The following is a 27,606-nucleotide window of genomic DNA, read 5'->3' as shown; positions in this document are numbered from 1 at the left end:
TCCTTTGAAAAGCATATCTAAATATGCTCTGTAGCTACTGAGCATATTTAGATATGAATTTCAACAAAGGATATCTGATTTCCTTCATTCTTTTGATATCCTTTGTTGAAAAGCATATCTAAATATGCTCAGTAGCTATTGAGCATATTTAGATATGCTTGTCCACAAAGGATATCAAAAGAATGAAGGAAATCAGATATCCTTTGTTGAAATTCATATCTAAATATGCTCGATAGCTTATAAGCATATTTAGATATGCTTTTCAACAAAGGATATCAAAAGAATGAAGAAAATCAGATATCCTTTGTTGAAAATCATATCTAAATATGCTCAGTAGATACTGAATGGTGGCTGCATATAGATATTGGCTCGCCCATGTGCAATTGCTATTTCTTCAACAAAGGATATCTAAAGAATGAAGGCGTATCCGAATCCTAGACACTGCCTCACCAGCCTCTGAAGTCACCGCACATCACTGCTTTATACACAGTAGAGGTAGCACTGTCACTGGTAACTACACTGCACATATACAGACATCACTCATCTGTATAACAGCTTTATACACAGCAGACTTAGCACTGTCACTGGTAACTACACGTATACAGACATCACTCATCTGTATAACAGCTTTATACACAGCAGACGTAGCACTGTCACTGGTAACTACACTGCACATATACAGACATCACTCATCTGTATGACAGCTTTATACACAGCAGTGGTAGCACTGTCACTGGTAACTACACTGCACATATACAGACATCACTCATCTATATAGCAGCTTTATACACAGCAGACGTAGCACTGTCACTGGTAACTACACTGCATATATACAGACATCACTCATCTGTATAACAGCTTTATACACAGCAGACGTAGCACTGTCACTGGTAACTACACTGCACATATACAGACATCACTCATCTGTACAACCGCTTTATACACAGCAGACGTAGCACTGTCACTGGTAACTACACTGCACGTATACAGACATCACTAATCTATATAGCAGCTTTATACACAGCAGAGGTAGCACTGTCACTGGTAACTACACTGCACATATACAGAAATCACTCATCTGTGTAACAGCTTTATACACAGCAGAGGTAGCACTGTCACTGGTAATTACACTGCACATATACAGACATCACTCATCTGTATAACAGCTTTATACACAGCAGAGGTAGCACTGTCACTGGCTGGTAACTACACTGCACATATACAGACATCACTCATCTGTATAACAGCTTTATACACAGCAGAGGTAACACTGTCACTGGTGGTAACTACACTGCACATATACAGGGAGTGCAGAATTATTAGGCAAGTTGTATTTTTGAGGATTCATTTTATTATTGAACAACAACCATGTTCTCAATGAACCCAAAAAACTCATTAATATCAAAGCTGAATAGTTTTGGAAGTAGTTTTTAGTTTGTTTTTAGTTATAGCTATTTTAGGGGGATATCTGTGTGTGCAGGTGACTATTACTGTGCATAATTATTAGGCAACTTAACAAAAAACAAATATATACCCATTTCAATTATTTATTTTTACCAGTGAAACCAATATAACATCTCAACATTCACAAATATACATTTCTGACATTCAAAAACAAAAAAAAAAACAAATCAGTGACCAATATAGCCACCTTTCTTTGCAAGGACACTCAAAAGCCTGCCATCCATGGATTCTGTCAGTGTTTTGATCTGTTCACCATCAACATTGCGTGCAGCAGCAACCACAGCCTCCCAGACACTGTTCAGAGAGGTGTACTGTTTTCCCTCCTTGTAAATCTCACATTTGATGATGGACCACAGGTTCTCAATGGGGTTCAGATCAGGTGAACAAGGAGGCCATGCCATTAGATTTTCTTCTTTTATACCCTTTCTTGCCAGCCACGCTGTGGAGTACTTGGACGCGTGTGATGGAGCATTGTCCTGCATGAAAATCATGTTTTTCTTGAAGGATGCAGACTTCTTCCTGTACCACTGCTTGAAGAAGGTGTCTTCCAGAAACTGGCAGTAGGACTGGAAGTTGAGCTTGACTCCATCCTCAACCCGAAAAGGCCCCACAAGCTCATCTTTGATGATACCAGCCCAAACCAGTACTCCACCTCCACCTTGCTGGCGTCTGAGTCGGACTGGAGCTCTCTGCCCTTTACCAATCCAGCCACGGGCCCATCCATCTGGCCCATCAAGACTCACTCTCATTTCATCAGTCCATAAAACCTTAGAAAAATCAGTCTTGAGATATTTCTTGGCCCAGTCTTGACGTTTCAGCTTGTGTGTCTTGTTCAGTGGTGGTCGTCTTTCAGCCTTTCTTACCTTGGCCATGTCTCTGAGTATTGCACACCTTGTGCTTTTGGGCACTCCAGTGATGTTGCAGCTCTGAAATATGGCCAAACTGGTGGCAAGTGGCATCTTGGCAGCTGCACGCTTGACTTTTCTCAGTTCATGGGCAGTTATTTTGCGCCTTGGTTTTTCCACACGCTTCTTGCGACCCTGTTGACTATTTTGAATGAAACGCTTGATTGTTCGATGATCACGCTTCAGAAGCTTTGCAATTTTAAGAGTGCTGCATCCCTCTGCAAGATATCTCACTATTTTTTACTTTTCTGAGCCTGTCAAGTCCTTCTTTTGACCCATTTTGCCAAAGGAAAGGAAGTTGCCTAATAATTATGCACACCTGATATAGGGTGTTGATGTCATTAGACCACACCCCTTCTCATTACAGAGATGCACATCACCTAATATGCTTAATTGGTAGTAGGCTTTCGAGCCTATACAGCTTGGAGTAAGACAACATGCATAAAGAGGATGATGTGGTCAAAATACTCATTTGCCTAATAATTCTGCACTCCCTGTACAGACATCACTCATCTGTATAACAGCTTTATACACAGTAGAGGTAGCACTGTCACTGGTAACTACACTGCACATATACAGTCATCACTCATCTGTATAACAGCTTTATACACAGCAGAGGTAGCAATGTCACTGCACGGATACAGACATCACTCATCTGTCTGACAGCTTTATACACAGCAGAGGTAGCACTGTCACTGGCTGGTAACTACACTGCACATATACAGACATCACTCATCTGTCTGACAGCTTTATACACAGCAGAGGTAGCACTGTCACTGGTAACTACACTGCACATATACAGACATCACTCATCTGTATAACTGCTTTATACACAGCAGAGGTAACACTGTCACTGGTGGTAACTACACTGCACATATACAGACATCACTCATCTGTATAACAGCTTTATACACAGTAGAGGTAGCACTGTCACTGGTAACTACACTGCACATATACAGACATCACTCATCTGTATGACAGCTTTATACACAGCAGAGGTAGCACTGTCACTGGTAACTACACTGCACATATACAGACATCACTCATCTGTATGACAGCTTTATACACAGCAGTGGTAGCACTGTCACTGGTAACTACACTGCACATATACAGACATCACTCATCTATATAGCAGCTTTATACACAGCAGAGGTAGCACTGTCACTGGCTGGTAACTACACTGCACATATACAGACATCACTCATCTGTATAACAGCTTTATACACAGCAGAGGTAGCACTGTCACTGGCTGGTAACTACACTGCACATATACAGACATCACTCATCTGTATAACAGCTTTATACACAGCAGAGGTAACACTGTCACTGGTGGTAACTACACTGCACATATACAGACATCACTCATCTGTATAACAGCTTTATACACAGTAGAGGTAGCACTGTCACTGGTAACTACACTGCACATATACAGACATCACTCATCTGTATAACAGCTTTATACACAGCAGATACAAGAAATTTTGTCCACAGCACTATAATATCAATTATTTTTATTTTCTGTTAAACATACAGATATAAAATGCGACGTTTCGAGTGTTGCCACTCTTACTCATGCTAATACATTGTATCATTTGAAACAAATTTAAAGCCCTCAGTTTCGCGCCAACCACTACATTCAGTGGCTCTGCTGCCATCTACTGACCAACAAAAATATAACAGTTAAAAACATTACTTTGTTATATAAACTAAGTATTAGGATCTGTTTGCACTTAATTACTTTATGCATTCTAAATTTATGCAGTCCTGTTTATAATCAATTATGCATACTTTGAACAATAGCCATACAATAATATGAACAAATTTAGACAGAATAAACTTTTGATAGAATAAATTTTACAATACATTTCATACTATGTTTCATACAAGATAATTAATTATTGATATTTCATTACAGAAAAATTACAGAAAAATTGACCAATCATAGTCTCTATTGAGACCATTAGGTTCCATACATCCTAGTTCATATATCCAGTACATTTCTTTTTCCTTCAATATTTTTTCCCGATTACTACCATTTCTCTGGGGACCCACACTGTCTATGACTTGCCATCGTAATTGGCTTATCTGGTGTCCACATTTCAAGAAATGAAAGGACACTGGGGCTTCAAGATTTTTGCACCGAATATTTGAACGGTGCTGGCATATTCTGTCCCTAACCATACGAGTAGTTTCCCCTATGTAGATTAGGGAACAATTACATTTTATGAGGTAGATAACATACCTTGACTCACATGTATGTGGTCTCTTATCTCATATTTTTTCCCTGTTCTTGGATGGAAAAAATATCTGCCTTTGATTACAGAATGGCAGCTCATACAGCCTAGACAAGGAAATGTTCCTTTATTTTTATTTCCTAGGAGTGTTTGTCTTGCTTGTTTCTTGGGCCCTACATCTGTACTAGTGAGTTGGTCTCTTAGGTTTTTTACTCTCCTATAGGCCATTAACGGGTTTTTTTTGAAAAGCTCAATTCCCTTGTTGCACTCTTTTAATATGTGCCAATGCTTTGTTACGATACGTTTAATTTCTTCACTATTAGGGTTAAATTGAGTGACCAATATCAACTTATCTTCTTTATCCCTTTCTCTTAAGTTTTTCCTTTTGTTTATCATATTGTTGTTATGCTTTTCAATTAGTGTATTAGGATACCCTCTGTCTAGGAATTTTTTCTGCATTTCCTTCATTCTTGTTTGTTTAATTTCTGGCTTAGTCACAATCCTGAGCAACTGACTCTTTGGGAGTGAATTTATTAACCCTCTTGGATGGAAACTATCATAGCTTAATAATGTATTTCTATCTGTATCTTTTTTATACAGATCAAATACTAACCTATTTCCCTCTTTGGTTACTCTAGTGTCTAAGAATGTTACTGATTCTTCACTCCATTCTATAGAAAATTCTAATCCTTTGACTGCTCCATTTATTTCATTAACGAACTCCATAAGGGACTCCACGCTGCCCCACCATATGCCAAACACATCGTCTATAAATCTCCACCAGGTGGCGCCATATAGACGGAATTTCTCATTTTCATACACTATTCTTTCTTCAATTTCACTCATAAATAGGTTGGCATATGATGGAGCAACGTTGGTCCCCATGGCTGTCCCTTTTACTTGAATGTACCAGTCATCTTGGAATAAAAAATGATTCCAATAGAGGATAAGCCTTAATAAATTCTCAATAAATTCTACTTGCAGATCTGAGCATTTCTTATTTATTTTACATACTTTTTTAATTATGCCAATTCCTGTTTCGTGCTTGATAGCCGTGTAGAGGCTCTTTACATCCATTGTATAAAGCAAAAATTTGTCTGATTCTAGACATAATTCTTTGGCTTTATTCATGAAGTCTCCTGTATCTTTTAAATACGATGATATCCGTTTCACCTCTGGCTGTAATATTTTATCCAGAAATGTTGAGATATTGGTTAAAGCAGAATTTACACTAGAGACTATGGGCCTCCCTGGTGGTGCAGTTAAATTCTTATGTACTTTGGGTACAGTATAGAACACTGGATTCTTAGGCTCTTTATTAAACAAATAATCCCTCAATTTCTTATCTATTAATTTGTTCTCAAAAGCCTTATTCAATGTTGATTCAATTTCTTTCTGAATTTTACTCACAGGGTTATAATTTAGTTTCTGATATGTCTCCTTATCTTTAAGTTGGTCCTCAATTTCATTTATATAATATGCTCTATCTAACACTATGGTGGCCCCGCCTTTATCCGCTTTTTTAATAGTCAGCTCTCTAGATTTACTTTTCAACTCCTTTATGGCCTTATGTTCACCTTTAGTTAGATTAAACCCTCCAGCTTTGTTCTTATATTGTTTCTTTAGAATTCTTCTTTCATCCTTACATTTCAATTTCTCTATATCATTACAAACCAGCTTAATGAATGTATTAACACTGTGATTATTGGAAGATGGATTAAACATGCTTTTATTTTTTAAAGATAAATCTTTCAATTTCCACTCAATACCCACATCCTTATTTTCAGATTCTAAATATTTGTTCTCATGGAACCACGTTTTCAATTTGATATTCCTAAAGAACCTCTGTAAATCTTTATTCAATTCAAAGAAATTGGTATTAGCATAGGGGCAAAAGGAGAGTCCTTTTTCTAGCAAGCTTAACTCTTCGCTAGTCAGTTCTTTCCCAGATATGTTCAATACAGTGGACAGTTCAGATCTTACCCCTTTATGCAGCTCAGTCCGATTATCTATTGATCTGTCATCTTTGTCTTCAGTTGTCAGTGTTGGGATTGTTTCCCTCTCCTGCTCGATCTCCTCGGGCCACCTCTGCCACGGCCTCTGCTTCTTGCGGTGTTTCTTCCCACCTCTATGCCGAGACTTTCGTTGCTTGAATCTAAAGGGGAGGAGTCGTCTGATTCACCTTGTGGTGTTGTCATATCCCCTTCCGGTTGTGCTCCTTGTTCTCGATTCCTATTGGCTCTGCGTGCTCCGGCTCTTCTGTTGCCATAGTTGTTGTGGCTGTTACCATGGGAACCGTTTCTCCACTTGTAAACTCTCCCGGTAAGATAGTCCGCTTCATCCCTTTGAAACTTTTGTCTTTTCCTGTCTTTGATTGTTTTCTGTAATTCAGTTGTCTTATCTTCGATCTGTTTGATCAGTGTTTCAAAGTCTCCTGATGATAGACTTTTCGACAGCTCCTCACAGCTCTGTTTGATCTTTTCCTCTTGTATTGCTATTTCTTCAATTAGAGACTCCACTGTCAGAACCATCAGGTCGTAGGAGCATTTGTTTATTATGGATTCAAATTTGTCACAATACTCTTTCTTATCCCGTAGTAATGTGGGACAAATGCTCATCCTCAGACCCCTCGGTATCCTTTTCACCCTATAGTATTCTGATAAGGTGCTTACGTGCAGGCTCCATTTAGCGTTTTTGTATGTCATCTGTTCAAATGTTTTGCTTAAATTTTCAGCAGGTGCTGCATGCAAAAAGTCTCTCGGTCCTTTCGATAAAGCCGTAATTCTGGCCGCATCTACTTCTGTGTAGGCAAACATTTTCGTTCCATCTGTAGCTTTGTTTTCCATTTTCAAAACAAACTCCTGTTGCACGTACTGGGCAGAATTATCCAATTCAATACAAGCAGTGTAGTACAGCAACAAACCGGAGAATAGTGCTCGTGAAGACAGGGGCTCTGCCAGGCTCCCCTAACATCTATGATACAAGAAATTTTGTCCACAGCACTATATTATCAATTATTTTTATTTTCTGTTAAACATACAGATATAAATTTAGAATGCATAAAGTAATTAAGTGCAAACAGATCCTAATACTTAGTTTATATAACAAAGTAATGTTTTTAACTGTTATATTTTTGTTGGTCAGTAGATGGCAGCAGAGCCACTGAATGTAGTGGTTGGCGCGAAACTGAGGGCTTTAAATTTGTTTCAAATGATACAATGTATTAGCATGAGTAAGAGTGGCAACACTCGAAACGTCGCATTTTATATCTGTATGTTTAACAGAAAATAAAAATAATTGATAATATAGTGCTGTGGACAAAATTTCTTGTATCATAGATGTTAGGGGAGCCTGGCAGAGCCCCTGTCTTCACGAGCACTATTCTCCGGTTTGTTGCTGTACTACACTGTTTATACACAGCAGAGGTAGAAGATAACACAGACAAATGTGTGCAGGCACCAATTAGCAGCAGCTCCCACTAGTAGGATATGTGCGTATTCTTTTTAAACAAGGGATACCAGCACAGTTGGAAATAGACGTGAGAGGGGTAGAGCTTGCCACGATACAGGGTAGTCGCACAGAGCTCCGTGGACCAAGTACAGCATAATTTACTTTTTAGGGATCTATATTATCCATTACTCACATACCCACCCTCCCTGATCCCTGTGTTTCTGTACCAGCAGGGGAAAGGAAAAGAAGAACTTATTAGTACCCCAAGAAGCGACGAGCAACAAACTTCTGCGTTTCCTCCAGCTCCTATTTGGCGCCAATTCAAGGGATTAACTTGTTCTCCCTGCCAGCCCTCTCTACTCTCAGCCGATAACCTAGACCATGCTGCCAGCACAAAACAGACCTGCACAATAGCGGAACGTGGGAGACGCTAGATAGCCCGACTGGGAGTAGCAAGGAACAGCTGTAGTGGCCTGCGGCGATCTCTGCGCGGCCCTTACACGCCGAAGGCTAGATCATAGAAAGGCCTCCCTGCCTCTAAGTAGCACACGCGCCTTACATCCCAGACCTCACAACCCTCTGGATCACAGCTAGAGGATTCCTTCTTCAATATTGATGCTAGGGAGCGCACCAACCTAAGTGCTGTACACGCTCCCACGACAGACACCGGAGGAGACCAAGCATAGGATAAAGATAGGTGCTTGCACCGCCTGTTAGAAATAGGGTCTCCAGTTGGCAGTCAGTTTGCACCCTGTCCAAGTAGGGACCCTCACTCTAGTTAGGATAAGGGAGATACCCGCTCAGATAACCCCTGCTCACCCCCTTGGTAGCTTGGCACGAGCAGCAGGCTTATCTCAGAAGCAATGTGTAAAGCATTTGTACATAACACACAGTAACACAGTGAAAACACTACAAAAGGGCACCACACCAGTTTTAGAAAAAAATAGCCAATATTTAACTATTTAAAACAAGACCAAATGCAATAAAAATCCAGCATACAGTAATAAAAATATGAATGCTGCAAGATGTATTAAAAAACACAGTTCCTTGTAGTCGATAGCTCCACCTGGGGCTATCACGGCATCGTGATACACAAAACCAATAGTTTGCGGGCCAGCTACGGTGTCGGGAAGACCCGCAAACAGTACCTTGGATTTTCAGGGCATTGTGATCCTTGCGGTGAGCTCCGGAGAGCAGCGTCTCTTCCGGAGCCGGTGCAGGAGTCGTTGGGCCCTTGGTGTTCACACGCGTTGCGGATCAAACTCCGGGCTGATGAACTCAGGTGTGTCGGGGCTGGGGTGCGAAGCGGGACGATGCGACGTACGGTGCCCACAGGTTACGGTGCAGGCAGCGGCTCGGTGACAGCGTACAGCTGCGTCGGTGAGACCAGGGCTGCGGTGCGAAGCGGGGCAGTGCGACATGTGGTGTCCACAGGTCACGGTGCAGGCAGGGATGCCTGGTGATGACACTGAAGTCGATGGTGCTGGCGTCGGGGTGCTGCGGTGCGGGACAGGACGGTGCTTCGTGTACCTCACGAGCGGTGTCTACAGGCCACGGTTCAGGCAGCGGCGCCGTTGTCAGCAGGAGCGGCGGCATCGGGGATGCCCAGGCTGCGGTGTGAGCAGGCGATGCAGGAGTGTGGGGCCCACAGGTCGCGGTGTGAGCAGCGGCTCGGTGAAGTCGTTTGATGACGACGTCGGTGAGATTAGGGTCACAGTGCAAAGCGGGGCAATGCGGCTCCGTGCGGTGTCGCCAAGTCACGGTGCAGGCCAGCGGCATCGGTGGCGGTGCCGCAGTGATTTCTCCTCTTGAACAGCACAAAACACACAGTTCCCAGTGCTGCAGGTCGAGGAAACTGAAGTCTTTGGTGTCCCTGAGACTTCCAACATTAGGCAAGCTCTACTCCAAGCCCTTGGAGAACTTTCTCAAGCAGGACACACAGCAATGTTTACCCTTTGCACTCTTTTCAGGCAGAAGCAGCAACTGCAGGCCAGTCCAGCAAAGCAACACAGCAAAGGGACAGTACTCCTCCTTCAGCTCTTCAGCTCTTCTCCTTGCAGAAGTTCCTCGTGAGTCCAGCAAGATCCTAGAAAGATTCTAAAGTCTGTAGTTTTGGGTGCTCTTATGCCCATTTTGGCCTTTGAAGTAGGTTTACTTCAAAGAAGATTCTCACTTGCTTGTGAAATCCTGCCTTGCCCAGGCAAGGCCTCAGGCACACACCAGGGGTTTGGCGTCTGCATTGTGTGAGGACAGGCAAAGTCCTTTCAGGTGTGAATGACCACTCCTCCCCTCCTTTCTAGCAGAGATGGCTCATCAGGAAATGCGGGCTACACCCCAGCTCCATTTGTGTCACTGTCTAGTGAGAGGTGCAAACAGCCCAACTGTCAAACTGACCCAGACAGGGAATCCACAAACAAGGCAGAGTCACAGAATGGTTTAAGCAAGAAAATGCTCACTTTCTAAAAGTGGCATTTTCGAACACACAATCTCAAAACCAACTTTACTAAAAGATGTATTTTTAAATTGTGAGCTCAGGGACCCCAAACTCCACCTGTCCATCTGCTCTCAAAGGGAATCTACGCTTTAATCATTTATAAAGGTAGCCCCCATGTTAACCTATGGCAGTATTTCACTGTTAGGACATATAAACCATATTACTATATGTCCTACCTTAACCATACACTGCACCCTGCCCATGGGGCTACCTAGGGGTGTCTTACATGTAAGAAAAGGGAAGGTTTAGGCCTGGCAAGTGGGTACAGTTGCCAAGTCGAATTGGCAGTTGAAAACTGCACACACAGACACTGCAGTGGCAGGTCTGAGACATGATTACAGGGCTACTTATGTTGGTGGCACAACCAGTGCTGCAGGCCCACTAGTAACATTTGATTTACAGGCCCTGGGCACCTCTAGTGCACTTTACTAGGGACTTACCAGTAAATCAAATATGCCAATCATGGATAAACCAATCAACAGTACAATTTACCTAGGGGGCACTTGCACTTTAGCACTGATTAGTAGTGGTTAAGTGCGCAGAGACAATAAACCAACAAAAACAGAGTCCAAAACCAGGAGGTCAGAAGGCAAAAAGACAGGGGAGACACGCCAAAAAGCTGCCAGGTCTAACACCGCCTATTCACTATTGCATATGCCACTGCTTTAAAGACTGCCATATTATCACAGCCCTTCTGCCAAATCATAGGGCTCTCCCCTGATATGCAATGGTTTGTGTGGGGCCCTCTGGGTTACTTCTTAAGACTTTTCATGATCCCAATTAAAGGATCCTAAACAGGAGCACCCAGCCTTTTGAACCATAACTAACATTATTGTCGCTGCTCATCAGTGCCCAGTTAGCTGAAGAGGCCCAATACCATCCATACTTGACTCAAATTTTCTGCATCTGGATCATACTTTCCTCATACCCAGAGGTGCAAATTTTATACATCTTGTGTACCCTTATACAACTGAATATATACGAGACTGGCCTAGGGACTTTTCCACAAACTAGCCTATTACCCAGTGGAGCAAGGTACTTATTCACCAGTACCCTCTGTCCTCCCTTTCCCATCAGCATTTTTTGCCTACGGTATTACCCCACGTTGCCTTTTACTTATCTACTTATAGTTACTGCTGTGTACCTCCAAGCAAGCTGTATCCTAAGAAACACGCTCCCTAATGGCAACCTTATTCAAGAAACACACCTCCAAGATTTTATGATGTGCTAACCTTGCCACCTTAGGGAGTGCCGGATCCACCTTCTCCACCTGCCACAGGAGGTCACTTACCCTATTCTCTTGGAAAATTCCTGAACTTACATTAATCTCGCATTTTACAATATGGCTCATTCTCAAGAGAAGAAGCAGAAACATGCTGAAGCCCCAAAAAGGACCCTATCAGATCACTTTACCAGCAAAATTCTCTATGAACAAGACATGTCTGATGATGATTCTAGAAAATCCATGATCGCCACTAAAGGATCCCATAGAGCCGCAGGTCACTCAGTAGAGAGGCCCCCCAATGTAAATTCCTCTATACTGAACTCCATTAAAGACATGTCAGACAAGATGGACTCTCACCATTAGTCTCTTAAACAAGAGCTTAAAATGTCGGTCTCAGAACTTAAAAGATATCTCCTCACTTGGAGAAAGCACAGAAATCCTGGAAAGGAAATGAGAAGAACTCCAACTGGACCACTCCAACCTCCTTGCCTATACTCAGTCTCTCACTGAAATGATTTCTGACTTAGAATCCAAAATGGCGGACCTGGAAGACAGGTCACGCCGAAACAACGTAAGGATTCTAGGCATACCAGAAGAAGTTGGAACACCAGACCTCACTAAATACCTGCTGGATCTATTCCGGGAACTCCTGGGACCTATACAAGATCAAGAGGCCCTCATGGACAGAGCTCATCGGGCACTCCGGCCGAGAAACTCACCTTCAGGATCACCTAGAGATGTAATCGTTAGATTACATTATTACATGTTAAAAGAAAAGCTACTCAGAGCCTCATTTCAGAACAAAAATCTAAAAGACCCCTATCAGGCCATCCAAATATACTTGTCCTCCCATAGTCTAGATAAGAAACGCTCCTTCCAGCAGGTTACCCAATGCCTCCACAAAAACATCAAATATAGATGGGACTTCCCAGTCAAGCTATTCTTTCAATTAAATGAACGCTATTACACCATTTCCACACCAGATCAGGGGATCAAACTCCTACTTTCTGTGGGACTATTTCACCCTTCAAACCAACCCAAAGATGCAACTGAAGATGCAGAGACACTTAACGTTACAGCTCCAGAGTGGCGCCCATTGCCACAAAGTTTAGCTATCAGGCCAAAAGAAAAGAAACCCCATAAACCAATGAAGACCCCTAACTCTACGTCCTGATGGAATAGTAGCCTAAAGGGCACAACTCCGTCCTTACAAACCACATCTCCATCCCAACAGTTTCCTGTTCCCTACAGTTCTAGGTGAGGACACCTGATTGTTCCCGTGACTACAGAACAATACTGACAGAGCTATGGACACTTGGTAATATATTCTGTTCAATGCAGTTAATGGTTCATAACGTTATCCCAGTTGTATTGATGATATAATAACCTCCTGTTTCCCATTCACAGATGAGGTATATAATTTTAGTTCTAGTAAAATTCCCTTTGCTGAAAGAGGTTTTGCTAGTCTACAATTACTCTAAACATTACTCTATAGCAACATCCACTCATGTGAATTACAGTTCATTTATGTATATCCGCTATGATACCGCAATTGCATTAAGTGATTGCTATGGGCTAGACCTCATACTTACCATATTCCTAGTCGCCATATTGGCTGCCTTTTACACCTACAACTGGCTTAGGTAAGTAGCCTATAAGACTATACTTATCAAAATACCTGAACATGCCTACACTCTGCACTTTTAGGTCCCACTGCCTAACGATACAGGATTCACATACCATCCATATACTATGACAGAGAACCATAGACAAAGAAAACCTATAGATCTTGTTTTTTTGTTTTATTTATACAATACAGAAGGTTAGCTAATAAAGGTTGCAACGCTGTTTATACCTATAGCTTCGTTACCATATTATCACACTCTTAACTGTGTTATCACTATGTATAAGTCAAATTTGTATATAATGTTTTTCCTGATGAACACTTGTCATTTATGAAACTGTTACTGACCTTCTTGGTCTAGCTTTGACTGATACATAGACCTATTTACGAATTTTTAATTTGAAGGTTAGTGTTTACCGGAAATAGAATACTTAACATTTTCACCCCAGGTGGAGACCTCCCCCCCCTTTTCCTCCCCGGCAACCCCCCTACACCATTAGCCACCTTAATTCATAAAATACTTGTTCTACAAGTATATACCCTACAAAGGCCACTTACTACTGATCCTATATTTATACCCTAAGTACTTGGTCCACCCCATTGATATAACTTACAGTACACTCCCGGGGGGATTCTCTATATAACATATTCGTAGCTCCCGCCCCCCCCTTCTACCCCCCACTATTTTTGAGCGGCTCTCGCCCGCTGAATATCCCTTCCCCGCTCCTCTCTTACACAAAACGCTGAAAAATATCTCTAAGGTATAATATTGTAAAATGATAAATAATTGCGTAACTGGGCACTTTCAGTTAGACATTCTCCAAATAACAGCTCCAATCTGGTTGCAATAAACTGATTATGTATGTCCTACGATTATCTGTACTCAAATTCTTGTATGAAGGTATACAAATCTTCCTTGTTTATTGTGTTTGACCTAGGTTATAAAACCATATTACAATTTGTTCAAGTACATGTATATCCCTGCGTGGATACGTAAAATGATTGTTTGTACCTAATTTTCTCAATAAAATCTTTTGAAGAGAAAATAGAAGTGAATTTAAAAGTGTCTTAAAATTACATGTTCTATCTGAATCCTGCAAGTTTAAAGGGACACTGAACCCAAATTTTTTTCTTTCGTGATTTGGATAGAGCATGCAACTTTCTAATGTACTCCTATTATAATTTTTTCTTTATCTTTATTTGAAAAAAGGCATCTAAGCTTTTTTATTAGTTTAGAACTCTGGACAGCACTTTTTTATTGGTGGATGAATTTATCCACCAATCAGCAAGAACAACCCAGGTTGTTCACCAAAAATGGGCAGGCATCTAAACTTGCATTCTTGCATTTCAAATAAAGATACAAAGAGAATGAAGACAAATTGATAATCACGAAAGAAAAAGACTTTCATAGCCCCTTAATGTGTAGGTTCTCATCCACTACTAAGTGATGGCTTATTTTTCATACATATGGTAGCGTGGCCGAGCGGTCTAAGGCGCTGGATTTAGGCTCCAGTCTCTCTGGAGGCGTGGGTTCGAATCCCACCGCTGCCAGTCTTTTTTATTTTTTTTTATATTGCGTATTTAAGAAACAGGTTACTTTGGCCAACTAAAATCATTGTGCTTTATATCACCCTGTATATTTATTTGAGAGCTAAATATGTTAAATGTTGTTGGAATTGCTACACTGGTTCCGCATCACGTGCACTTCATTTATCTTTTTTGTGTAATTGTGGTTCCAAGCAGAAAACATTTAGATTATGAAATATCTGCACATTATCTGCTGCTCTTCTCACCACATCACACTGTCTATGTATTTATTACTTGCTAATCTAAGTCATCTTCCTTTAGGGTTCTATATAAACATATCCAACTGAAAATGAAATCTGATCAGATTATAATCCATTAATTGAACATTTTTTGCTTTATTGTGATCATATTGTTATCTCTATCATGTTATATATAATTGATTATTGGAAATGTAATCCAGTCTATTCACATTCTGCACCACATTTATAGGTAATATGGAAAAAATTAAGTATGACATTCATTGGTAGTATAGTGGGGAGCACAGCTGCCTTACAAGTAGGAAACCTGAGTTTGATTCCCAGCCAATGCAGTATTAATTTGATTGATAAGATATTATTTAACGGACTGCAGGGCTACACTGATAATTTACTTTATTTCTTGTTTAATATATGATAAATTAGCATTCTGAAAGTTTGTCAGTTTCTATACAGTGTATATATCTATAGATCATAAGTACAGACGGGTTCTCATGTCACAACCATGTTGTCATCGGGTTCTGTATAACATAATTTACATTAAAGGGACATTATACACTCATTTTTTCTTTGCATAAATGTTTTGTAGATGATCTATTTATATAGCCCATAAAGTTTTTTTTTTTTTTAAATAAATGTATAGTTTTGCTTATTTTTAAATAACATTGCTCTGATTTTCAGACTCCTAACCAAGCCCCAAAGTTTTATGTGAATACCGTCAGCTACCTTCTCCAGCTTGCTCCTGTTTATGCAAAGGGTCTTTTCATATGCAAAAGAAGGGGGAGGGGGGAGTGTCTTATTTCCCACTTGCAGTGGGCTTTCCAACTAACTTTTCAACAGAGCCAAACTGACAGCTTCTAAGTACGTTTTTAAACAGTTTTATACTGGATTTTTACATCAGTATCTGCATCTTATTGTCTATTACATGCAGTTATATGAAAATGAGTGTATACTGTCCCTTTAAGCAGAATTGTTTAATACAAGCATCTGTTTATATAAATGAGTATACCTGCAAACATACTTCAAAACTTAAAAAAAGTTTATTTAGAAAAAAAATTCACCATCTATATGTAGATAGAGACTCTGGGCATATTTCTGTATGAATCCTTCGATAGCTCAGCTGGTAGAGCGGAGGACTGTAGACTGTTAACTTCAGTAATCCTTAGGTCGCTGGTTCAATTCCGGCTCGAAGGAGAAATTTTATAATTCACTTAGTTTTTTTTATTAAGATTCTTTGCATGCATTTTATATTTCTTAATAAATTCTAAGACATATCCAAAGTTCTTAATCTGACAATAATACTGAAAATAAAATAAATTATAATTAGTAAAACCCACATCTTAATTGTGACAATTAAGTGATTTGTTCAGCAAATAATTATATTACTACTAAAATAATATTACAATGATAACGTATGATGAACATTTTATCATACAATAGATAAAACATTATGAATAAAAATTAGATTCCCATACCGGGAGTTTAACACAGGAATCCTAACCACTACCATATGGGATAATAATAATGACAACCTATTTCTGTGTTGTATGAGGTGTAATGACCTCTTCACATTCTGACGACTCACTACAAAAGTAAATATAAGGCTGCAATGACATTTAACTTAATGAGCATGAGCACAAATGTTAAAGGGACAGTAAACACCAAAAATGTTATTGCAGTGGCGTCACTAGGGGGTGCGGGGGGTGCGGGCCGCACCTGGGTGACACCCTCCAGGGGGTGACACCAAAAAAAAAAAAAATTTTTTTTTTTTTTAAATTTTTTTTTTTTTTTAATTTTAAGGAAATTCAAAGAAATACAATGTTGAGATGCATAGATTATTTTATTAGAGGGTCTGGAATTTGTGAACATAAGTGGGACTCGGGAAGTTGTAGACACACAATTTTTTTGCCCCTTGAGCCAGTGCTGCAATTTCAACAAATAGTTTTCCCGGCTGCTTTTGCTTGTTTGTACTTTGCTCCTCCCCTGCCCAATTTAACTATGAATGTTGTGGGCGTGCCGTGGGGCTTGCAAAGTTGCGCTGCTAGCCTAAACCTGCCTGCCTATCTGTGCTCACTGCTCAGTGACATGCGGCCCAGGGCTGTGCACTGACAGACTTAGAACAGGGTCAGAGAGCAGAATTTTCATAGTTTGCGCCTAAACCTTTTCTTCAGTGATTTATTTTAGAGTGCTCTGTTTATCTTTCATTTGATGCTCTGCTGAGCCAGGGAGCAGCTCTAGGCATGAGCTTTATAATTAATGCAGTGCAGTTTACATATTTTGTAAGTGTGTGTCTGAGTTTTTGTGTGTGTGTTTTTGTGTGTGTGTTTGAGTGTGTTTCCGAGTGTTTGTGTGTGCATCTGAGTATGTATTTAAGTGTGTCTGAATGTTTGTATGTGTGTGTGCCTGTGTTTTTGTGTGTGTCTGCTTTCTGGGGGGGGGGGTGACACCATAACTTACCGCACCGGGTGACACCAACCCTAGTGACGCCACTGTGTTATTTGTTTAAAAATATAGATAATCCCTTTTTTTACCCTTTCCCAGTTTTGCATAACAAACACTTATAGAAATATACTTTTTACCTCTGTAATTACCTTGTATCTAAGCTTCTGCTGACTGCCCCATTATCTCAGTGCTTTTGACAGACTTGCATTTCAGGCAATTAGTGCAGACTCATAAATAACTCCACATGAGTAAGCACAATGTTATTTATATGAAACACATAAACTAACGCTCTCTAGCTGTTAAAAACTGTCAAATGCATTCAGATAAGAGGCAGCCTTCAAGGGCTTAGAAATTAGCATATGAGTCTACCTAGGTTTAGCTTTCAACTAAGAATATCAAAAGAACAAAGCATTTTTTTTTTTAAATCAAATTTTTATTAGAGAATAACAAAGTGCATACATTGGGTAAGGATAGCGTACAAAGAAAGACAGAGACAAATTCTTTTAGATATTGCACATGTACCTTCACAGAATACTCAATTTACATTGATGCATAAATCATAATTTTGATAATTTATTTTTTTGTGTATGACCTAAGCTTCACTATGTCCCTTAAAAGTGTAGTTGAACTATATGAAATATTGAAAGAAAAGGGGACCTATAGTGTGTTTAAACTGTATACTAAGTTAAAACTCTGTCATTCTCTATTTAAATCATAGTTAGATAATTAGATTATTCATTAGTCTGAGCGTAAAAGGATAAAGAAACAAAAAAAAGTGTAATTCTTCTTCAAAAAAAGGGAAAAATCCCCACATTTAACTTAAAGGGACACTCAAGTCAAAATTAAACTTTCATTATTCACATAAAGAATTGAATTTTAAACAACTTTCCAATTTACTTCCATTAATCAAATGTGCACAGTCTTTTTTTTATATTTAAACTTTTTAAACCACCAGCTCCTACTGAGCATGTGCAAGAATTCACAGAATAAGTGTATGCATTTTTGATTGGCTGATGGTTGTCACATGGTACGTGTATGCATTGGTGATTGGCAGATGGCTGTCCCATGGTACAGGGGGAGTGGAAATGGACATAACATTTAAAAATGACAGAAAAAAATCTACTCATTTGAAGTTCAGACTAAGTGCTATTGCATTGTCTTGTTATCTTGCATTTGTTGATTATGCAAATCTACTGACAGTCTACCATAGAATTGTTATTGTTTTAAAAGATAGATAATCCCTTTTTACCCATTCCCCAGTTTTGCATAACCAACAGTTATATTTATATACTTTTTACCTTTATCTTGTATCTAAGCCTCTGCACACTGCTCCTTATCTCAGTTATATTAATATACTTTTTACCTCTGTGATTACCTTGTATCTAAGCCTCTGCACACTGCTCCTTATCTCAGTTATATTAATGTACTTTTTACCCCTGTGATCACCTTGTATCTAAGCCTCTGCACACTGCTCCTTATCTCAGTTATATTAATATACTTTTTACCTCTGTGATTACCTTGTATCTAAGCCTCTGCACACTGCTCCTTATCTCAGTTATATTAATGTACTTTTTACCCCTGTGATTACCTTGTATCTAAGCCTCTGCACACTGCTCCTTATCTCAGTTATATTAATATACTTTTTACCTCTGTGATTACCTTGTATCTAAGCCTCTGCACACTGCTCCTTATCTCAGTTGTATTAATGTACTTTTTACCCCTGTGATTACCTTGTATCTAAGCCTCTGCAGACTGTTCCTTATCTCAGTTATATTAATATACTTTTTACCTCTGTGATTACCTTGTATCTAAGCCTCTGCAGACTGCCCCTTATCTCAGTTATATTAATATACTTTTTACCTCTGTGATTACCTTGTCTCTAGGAACCTTCTTCCAGCCCCCTGATCACATGACTGTGACTTGTTATTATCTATTGTCTTGCATTTAGCATTGTTTTGTGCTAGATCTTTAAATAACCCCCTGTACCTGAACACAGTGTTATCTATCTGGCCCACATATACTTTCTGTCTCTTTGTGTTGAAAAGAGATTTAAAAAGCATGTGATAAGAGGCAGCCCTCAAAGGCTTAGAAATTAGCATATGAGCCTACCTAGGTTTAGTTTAAACTAATAATACCAAGAGAAAAAAGCTAATTTGATGATAAAAGTAAATTGGAAAGTCGATTAAAATTACAAGTCCTTTCTATAATATAATAATAATGAAAGTTTAATTTTGACTAGACTGTCCCTTTAAGCCAAAGATCAGCAGTGAAACCAAAACCTAATCTCTCTCCCTCTTTACCTCAGGACATACTCCACTCAAGTAGTTCCTCCACATATTTATATGACGTAAAGGGAGCAATGCGTAGTATTTTCATGTTTTAAAGAAGCTGAGCGATTTATTACAATATATTTTATATTCTGGTCAGATCCCACACTACTGTCAAATTGTTCCATCATAGCCTGTTTTAACAGTAATTTAGTCAGATTATGTAAAGAGGGTTCTTTTTTATTCTTCTAGTTTTTAAAGGGACAGTCTAGTCCAAAATAAACATTCATGATTCAGATAGGGCATGTAATTTTAAACAATTTTCCAATTTACTTTTATCAACAATTTTACTTTGTTCACTTGGTATTCTTAGTTGAGAGATAAACCTAGTAGGTTCATATGCTAATTTCTAAGACCTTGAAGGCAGCCTCTTCTCTCAGGGCATTGACAGTTTATTATCACTAGAGGGTGTTAGTTCATGTGTGTCATATAGATAACACTGTGCTCACGCACGTGGAGTTCCTAGGAGCCAGCACTGATTGGCTAAAATGCATGTCTGTCAAAAGAACTGAAATAAGGGGACAGTTTGCAGAGCCTTAGATACAAGATAATCACAGAGGTAAAAAGTATATTAATATAACTGTGTTGGTTATGCAAAACTAGGGAATTGTTAATAAAGGGATTATCTATCTTTTAAAGCAATAAACATTCTGGTGCAGACTGTCCCTTTTAAGTATCGGGTATCTCCCACCCAGAATCGTGGAATTAATGAATTGGATATTTACATATCTGGTGGCTTCAAAGTCAAAGAGCAAGAAGATACGTTTCTCTAGCTTAACAGAGACATGTAGCGTTTTACTTTAAGGGACAGTCAACACCAGAATTTTTGTTGTTTAAAAAGATACATAATCCCTTTATTATCCATTCCCCAGTTTTGCATAACCAACACAGTTATATTACACTTTTTACCTCTGTAATTACCTTGTATCTAAGCCTTTGTCTAAAGAAATGAAATAAGGGGGCAGTTTGCAGACTTGCATTTTAGCCAATCAGTGTCACTCCTAGGAGCTTCACGTGTGTGTGAGCTCAATGAGATCTATATGAAACACATGAACTAACGCCCTCTAGTGGTGAAAAACTGTCAAAATGCTTTCAGATTAGAGGTGGCCTTCAAGGTCTAAGAAATTAGCATATGAACCTCATAGGTTAAGCTTTCAACTAAGAATACCAAGAGAAAAAAGCAAAATTGGTGATAAAAGTAAATTGGAAAGTTGCAAACCCTCCGTAAAGCATGGGTTTCCAATGATTAACAAACGATTGGAAATCGTAGGATCGGCTTCTATTGACTTACACAGGCAGGGTCGGCTCCAGAACAAATGAAATGGGGGGGCATTTTTTTTTCACGAGGGGGCACGCATTTACAAAGCATATATGAGAGTCAAAATAAGAGCAGACCTACACTTTCCAGAAAAGGGACACACATAGATACAAAATATACCGGTATATTTTTGAGAGCCCTGTTAAATGGGCTTTATAGAGGTTATTCATTTTACTTTTCAAGAGAATGCAGGAGTCAGCATTATTAACATTTTAGGAGCACAGGTTTCCCAGGTTTTGTAAACTTCTGTATTAACACTAAGGAGTAGGACAAAAATAGGGCCAAATGCAAAACATGAAATAAATTTACTTTAACCATGTATTTAAATATATGTACCCATCCCATACTGACTACTTAACATTCTTTATGACTCCAGCACACTGGTTTTCAAAACCACTGCTCTACCAGTAATTATGTTTGGTAGACAAGCTGTACAAAACATTACCCACTGCTTTTGAGTGCCAAGTATACTATTGACATTAAATGACAAGAGCAGATCATGATTCATATTAACTAGTTTTGACATGTCAATAAAACAGAATAGAATATCCATGCCAACAGGGATCTCATTTTATTCTCCATTACCTAAACCAATCTTTTTTTTTTTTATCCCTTCTAGAACCCCTCCGAAATGACATCTTAAATTGGTATAAGCAGTTAAAACAACCTCACTCATAACCATAACCTGGGAGCCCTGCCAGATAGTGGCCAGTCAGCATGAGTCACTGAACCAGAATCAGTCATTTTCTAACCTTCACAACTAATACACGGCATGAACACATAAGGAGTATTTTTATTTTTAATTTCATTGTGCTGTGTATTCCTGTAACCATTTGGCCTGTACAAACAAACTTTATTTTAAATAGTGACCTATTATTCATATGTTTCCAGGGCACTACCTCTAAAATAGTAAATAAATTAATCAAAAAAAGTATAGTTTCAAAGATATTTAAACAAATATTAAAAAACCAAGGTGCTCACCATATTTTCCTTTCCAGTGCATTTTCATCTCTAGGTGAACACCCCCTAATCCCTTTGCTTCAAATAATTAGGAGCCCCTGGATTTGGGGTATATAGCTGTGGTTTTTAACTTTTTTTTTTGCAATAAACGTAATAATGTTTTTAGGCAGAATGAACCACCTTATAGCAATTTTAAGATGGAAATGTTATGAATTATGTATAAATCACCTTACGAGACTAATAGATTTTACATTGAAAAATATATAAGTAATCTGGGTATTTTTCTAATAACCATAATCATATGTAACACCCTGGGGTGATAGTTTCCCTGTTTGATGATTACTGGTACAGTTGTATGATCTTCCGTTTTTATGATGGATTGGGGAGGGGGGCTGGAAACGACAGCCCCAGGGGTGTGTGTCCTGCACTGACTGCCTCACAAGGTTCAGGCATTACCTTATTTCCACAGGACACAAGCAGACATCCTCATCACACTGGGGCAGATCTGGGAATACACCAGCCAAGACAAGCATATGTTTCCTTTTTCAAAATCCAGCTTAAAGCAACATGCAAACCTATACATTTATTACAAACTTTAATACAGTATACGTACCAGTCCCTGGCTGGCTGTGCTGAGCCTATACGTGCTTCCTAGTAAATTATCATTCAGTCTTCCCCCTCCCCAACCTGGCTGAGTCAGACACAGGGCGGGGCCATTACATCCAACAATCCTCCAGCTCACTTACCCCAGTGCAGAAAAATAAAATACACGCTGATTTATCCAACCACCTCAAAAAATATTGATATAATCAAACCATATCAATATTTTTTGAGGGGGCACAGCAATCCATTTGGGTGGGCATTGCCCCCCAATGCCCCCCCTTGTAGCCGACCCTGTACACAGGGTATGCCAAGCCTTGATAATTGAATAGATGGAAGTAAGCTTCTTCACCTTTATTGGCAATTTTCTTATATGGCAATGTAATAGTGCTTGAAGAGAATATGGAGATGCCATATTTTCCTCAGCTGCTCGAAACACAATGTAATTACCTTCTGTAAGCCAATCTAATGCAATTTTCCCTAGACAAAGTATAGTATTATTAGTGGCGACTCTAGGAACAAAATATAGGGGGGCACATAAGATATAACAGTCAAAACTGGGGGGCACTAATAATTAGGTGGCTGCCTCGTGTAGTGTTGCTACCTTTTCTTTAAGCCAATCCCGAACATTAGCGATGCGCTGCAATTTTTTATAGATGTGTGTATGTGTGTGTGTGTATGTCAGTGTATGTGTGTGTGTATATGTCAGTGTTTATGTGTATGTGTATATATGTCAGTGTTTATGTGTGTGTGTATGTGTATATATATATGCCAGTGTTTATGTTTGTGTTTATATATATATATGTCAGTGTTTGTGTGTGTGTGTGTGTATAGGTCAGTGTTTATGTTTGTGTGTGTGTATAGGTCAGTGTTTATGTTTGTGTTTATATATGTCAGTGTTTGTGTGTGTATATATGTCAGTGTTTATGTTTGTGTATATATATATATATTGTCAGTGTTTATGTGTGTGTGTGTGTGTGTATGTATGTCAGTGTTTATGTGTGTGTGTGTATATGTCATTGTTTGTGTGTGTATATGTCAGTGTTTTGTGTGTGTGTGTATATATGTCAGTCTTTATGTGTGTATATATGTCAGTCTTTATGTGTGTGTGAGTGTATATGTCAGTCTTTATGTGTGTGTGTGTGTGTGTGTGTGTATATGTCAGTCTTTATGTGTGTGTGTGTGTGTGTGTATATATATATATGTCAGTCTTTATGTGTGTGTGTATATGTCAGTCTTTATGTGTGTGTGTATGTGTATGTCAGTCTTTATGTGTGTGTGTGTGTGTATATGTTAGTCTTTGGGCTAGATTTATTAAAGCCCCTGTACGCCTCAGCTCGCCTGTGGAGGGGCGAGATTACCCGCAGCGCAATTTTGAGCAGCAGGAGCAAACATCCTATAAAACATGCAGGAGTACCGCTTCAAATCTTCTCGGATCTCAGCCCAGCAACATTACAGCAACGCAGGGACCTGCGTTTCCTCACCTCCACTCTGCAGGATAACAAGATTCTGTACAGGTGGGGTTTTCCCACAAGTGTTATAGCTACCAATGGTGACAAAACAACACTGTACAGGACATTAAATGATCTAGAAGGATTCTGCAATACACTGGGCATAACACCACCGAGCCCAGACAACGTGGCTCCCATGTCCCTAACTGCGGAGGAGAATCAACACCAAATCTGATCTGTACTGTAAGTTGTTGAACTTTTTTTTTCTCTTTGTTCACCTTTACATTGAGGTGATGCTGACATATGCATACTGCATGGACTATGAAAAGCCAACTTAGTATAAGTTTGTAATTTTTTGATTACATTTTTAGAATCCCTAAGCCATATTTGTCTATGTATGTTATTAAAAAAGCTAAAATGGCATAGAGAGGGTTCTACTCCCTTCCCCCCTCCCCTAGGAGTAACATATGCCCCCCTCGATTCCTACGTTGAATTTTGCATGTTGAAATGTATTATTGCTCATATCTTCAGTTTAAACTGTTTTGTCTTATATTCATGTACCTTAATAAGCCAGCTACAGGCACATTCCCTGTAGTGCAATCTTCTGTTAGAAAAGAAAAATAGTGTTATAATAAGTTTATATATATATATATATATATATATATATATATATATATATATATATATGACACTAGGAATTATCCTTGTTTACATTCTAGAGCACGCACATCTAGAAAGTCATACTGAGTCTGTGTGCCCAGTGATAGGAGCCTGTGACGCATATAGTCACTAATCTTTTCTTGCTTCCCCTCTTTTGCTCACCCTATCTCCCTTCCTGATAGTCCCTAAAACTCTTCTTTTTTTTTTTTTCTCTTCTCTCTCCCTAACTTCTACACAATGGAGCCCCTACAGCACAATTTATCATGATTAATGTGAAGGGTCTAATCAACCCAGGAAAGCGATCCAAAGTTTCCCGGGAACTACACAAATTACAGGGGGATATAATTTTTATCCAAGAATCGCACTTTGCAATAAACAAAGAGCCTAAGTGGCACAACCATAGGTAACCCATGGCTTTTTTTTCGTCTGGTCTCCGCAAGCAAAATGGGTGGGTATCCTCATACAACATAAGACGCCATTCTAACTACAAAACATTGAGAGGGACAGAAAAATAAATATTCCCGCATAGACTACTTTCTGACTGACTCCCAAGGAATTACATACATGACAAACAGCGACATCTCACCCATAACATGGTCGGACCACGCACCTGTCTCTTTTGCAATGATGTGGCCTGACACACCTACGACCCCTTATATTTGGCGACCGGATGACACCCTTTTGGATACTCCGTTAGTCAAAGAGGACATGTCCTCCAGTATAACAGAATGCTTTGACCTAATGTGACAGAGGAACTACCTTTGTCTACTGTATGGGAGGCACACAAAAGTGTTGTTAGGGGGCACTTTATTAAACATAAAGCCAGGTTAGTGTGGCAGAGCAGGGAAGAATATAATCGCATACTAGGCACTATCATGACACTAGAAGAACAATATAAAAAAATCCCCTACAAGCTGACACTGATGCCAAACTTACCCAGGCCAGACTAGACTTTAAACAACTTCTGCAAGAGGAGAACCAACAAAAAGCCTTATGGTTAACGTCCTGTTACCACTCATTCAAAACCTGTTTAATGTATTACCTGAACTGGAAAAGTTACCTCCAACCATGTTGACAGCGTATATAACCGTAATGCTAAAACCAGGGAAGCCGACAGATAAGTCACAAAGTTATAGACCAATTTCGATACTAAATACAGATGTAAACATTCTGGCAAACCTGGGCTGATATCTACGGACCAAGTGGGGTTTGTCCCGGGGAGAGAGGCGAGGGACAATACCCTCAAAGTATTGCAGATAATTAAATATTCCAGACAAGGGGGGGTGCCGCTCGTGCTGTTGTCTACAGACGCTGAAAAGACGTTCGACAGGGTGAGCTGGCAGTTCTTTAGGAGCACATTGGAAAAATTAAATTTGGGGAAAGATTCATTAAAACAATTTTTGGCCTATATTACACTCCAAACGCACAAATTAAAGTAAACAATGTTCTTTCTGATACACTAACCATTTCTAATTGGACCAGACAGGGGTGTCCATTGTCACCCCTGTTATTTGCTATCTTGATTGAGGCTTTAGTGTGTAACATAAGAGCCAACCAGCATATCAAAGGGATCCAATTGGGCGGCAGGGAAAACAAAATAACAGTGTATGCAGATGACCTGCTGTTTACAATAACAGATATAGAAATATCTATCCCAGCTCTTACACAGGAATTCACCAAATATTGTGTAGTATCTCACTTTCATCTTAATGATACTAAATCTGAGATTCTCGGTATTTCCTTATCTCCCACCACAATGGCATGGCTAAAGGACCATAGCCCGTTTGTTCTAAATACCAAACTCCTTAAATATTTAGGCATCAACCTAACAGCCTCCACAACGGATATGTTTGAGGCAAACTATGTAGCCCTTAAAAAAGTGATTGCAGCTGATCTCTCCTCTTGGAGACACAAGACAATCTCCTGGTTAAGAAGAATTAACGTAGTTAAAATGAATATCCTTCCTAGATTGTTGTATTTATTCCAAACTATTCACATTCCCCTCCCCTATGCGTTCCTCCCCTCACTACAAAATCTGATAGAAGAGTATGTGTGGAAAAGGATTAAGCCCAGGGTTAATAGGGGGATCATGTACCTCCCAAGAGACATGGGGCCTCGGCCTTCCTGATCTCAGTCTATATAGAAGAGCAGTGTTGCTTCAGAGGGTAGTGGAGAGGTGCCAGGAAACCCCCCATAAAAGACTGGATAAGGGTGGACAAAGTTATTCTACAAATAAGTGATATAGCCTCCCTCCTTTGGACGAACAAAAAGCACAGACCCACTAATATTGCGCATTTCCCACTCTTGGAGGAACTCTTTAACAAATGGGATAAAATGATCTGGACTAACACATATATATCGACTGCATACTCCCCTCTGTTGCCAATATATGGTAACCCAGAACTTCCATTACAAATTAAAATAGCCTCCGCTCAGACCAAACTCATAAATAACCACATAGGCTGTTTCACGACAGGTGGCATAATTAAGACACTGGGGGAGATTTTGACAGAACAACCTGACTACCAAATCCCATGGTTTGTTTACCTTCAAATAGTTTACTATATCACTACACATAAATATAAACAGATGACGAGAGACCCCACGCCATTCGAAATGCTTTGCTTAAAACGATCAGCCTCCAGACACCAAATCTCTATCATATACACTA

General features: G+C 39.4%; 2 non-coding genes across 2 annotated transcripts; both read left to right on the top strand.

Moving 5' to 3' along the window:
* The first annotated feature begins 14,865 nt into the window (after positions 1-14,865).
* Positions 14,866-14,947, top strand: TRNAL-UAG (transfer RNA leucine (anticodon UAG)). The gene has a single exon. It is a non-coding gene; the product is annotated as a tRNA-Leu (tRNA).
* Positions 14,948-16,282: 1,335 nt separating this feature from the next.
* TRNAY-GUA (transfer RNA tyrosine (anticodon GUA)) lies at positions 16,283-16,371 on the top strand. Its single transcript is given in 2 exon segments — positions 16,283-16,319; positions 16,336-16,371. It is a non-coding gene; the product is annotated as a tRNA-Tyr (tRNA).
* Positions 16,372-27,606: the final 11,235 nt, after the last annotated feature.

This window comes from Bombina bombina, chromosome 4 (genome assembly GCF_027579735.1).
Source record: "Bombina bombina isolate aBomBom1 chromosome 4, aBomBom1.pri, whole genome shotgun sequence".
NCBI lineage: Eukaryota > Metazoa > Chordata > Amphibia > Anura > Bombinatoridae > Bombina > Bombina bombina.
This window is presented reverse-complemented; position numbering and strand designations above follow the sequence as displayed.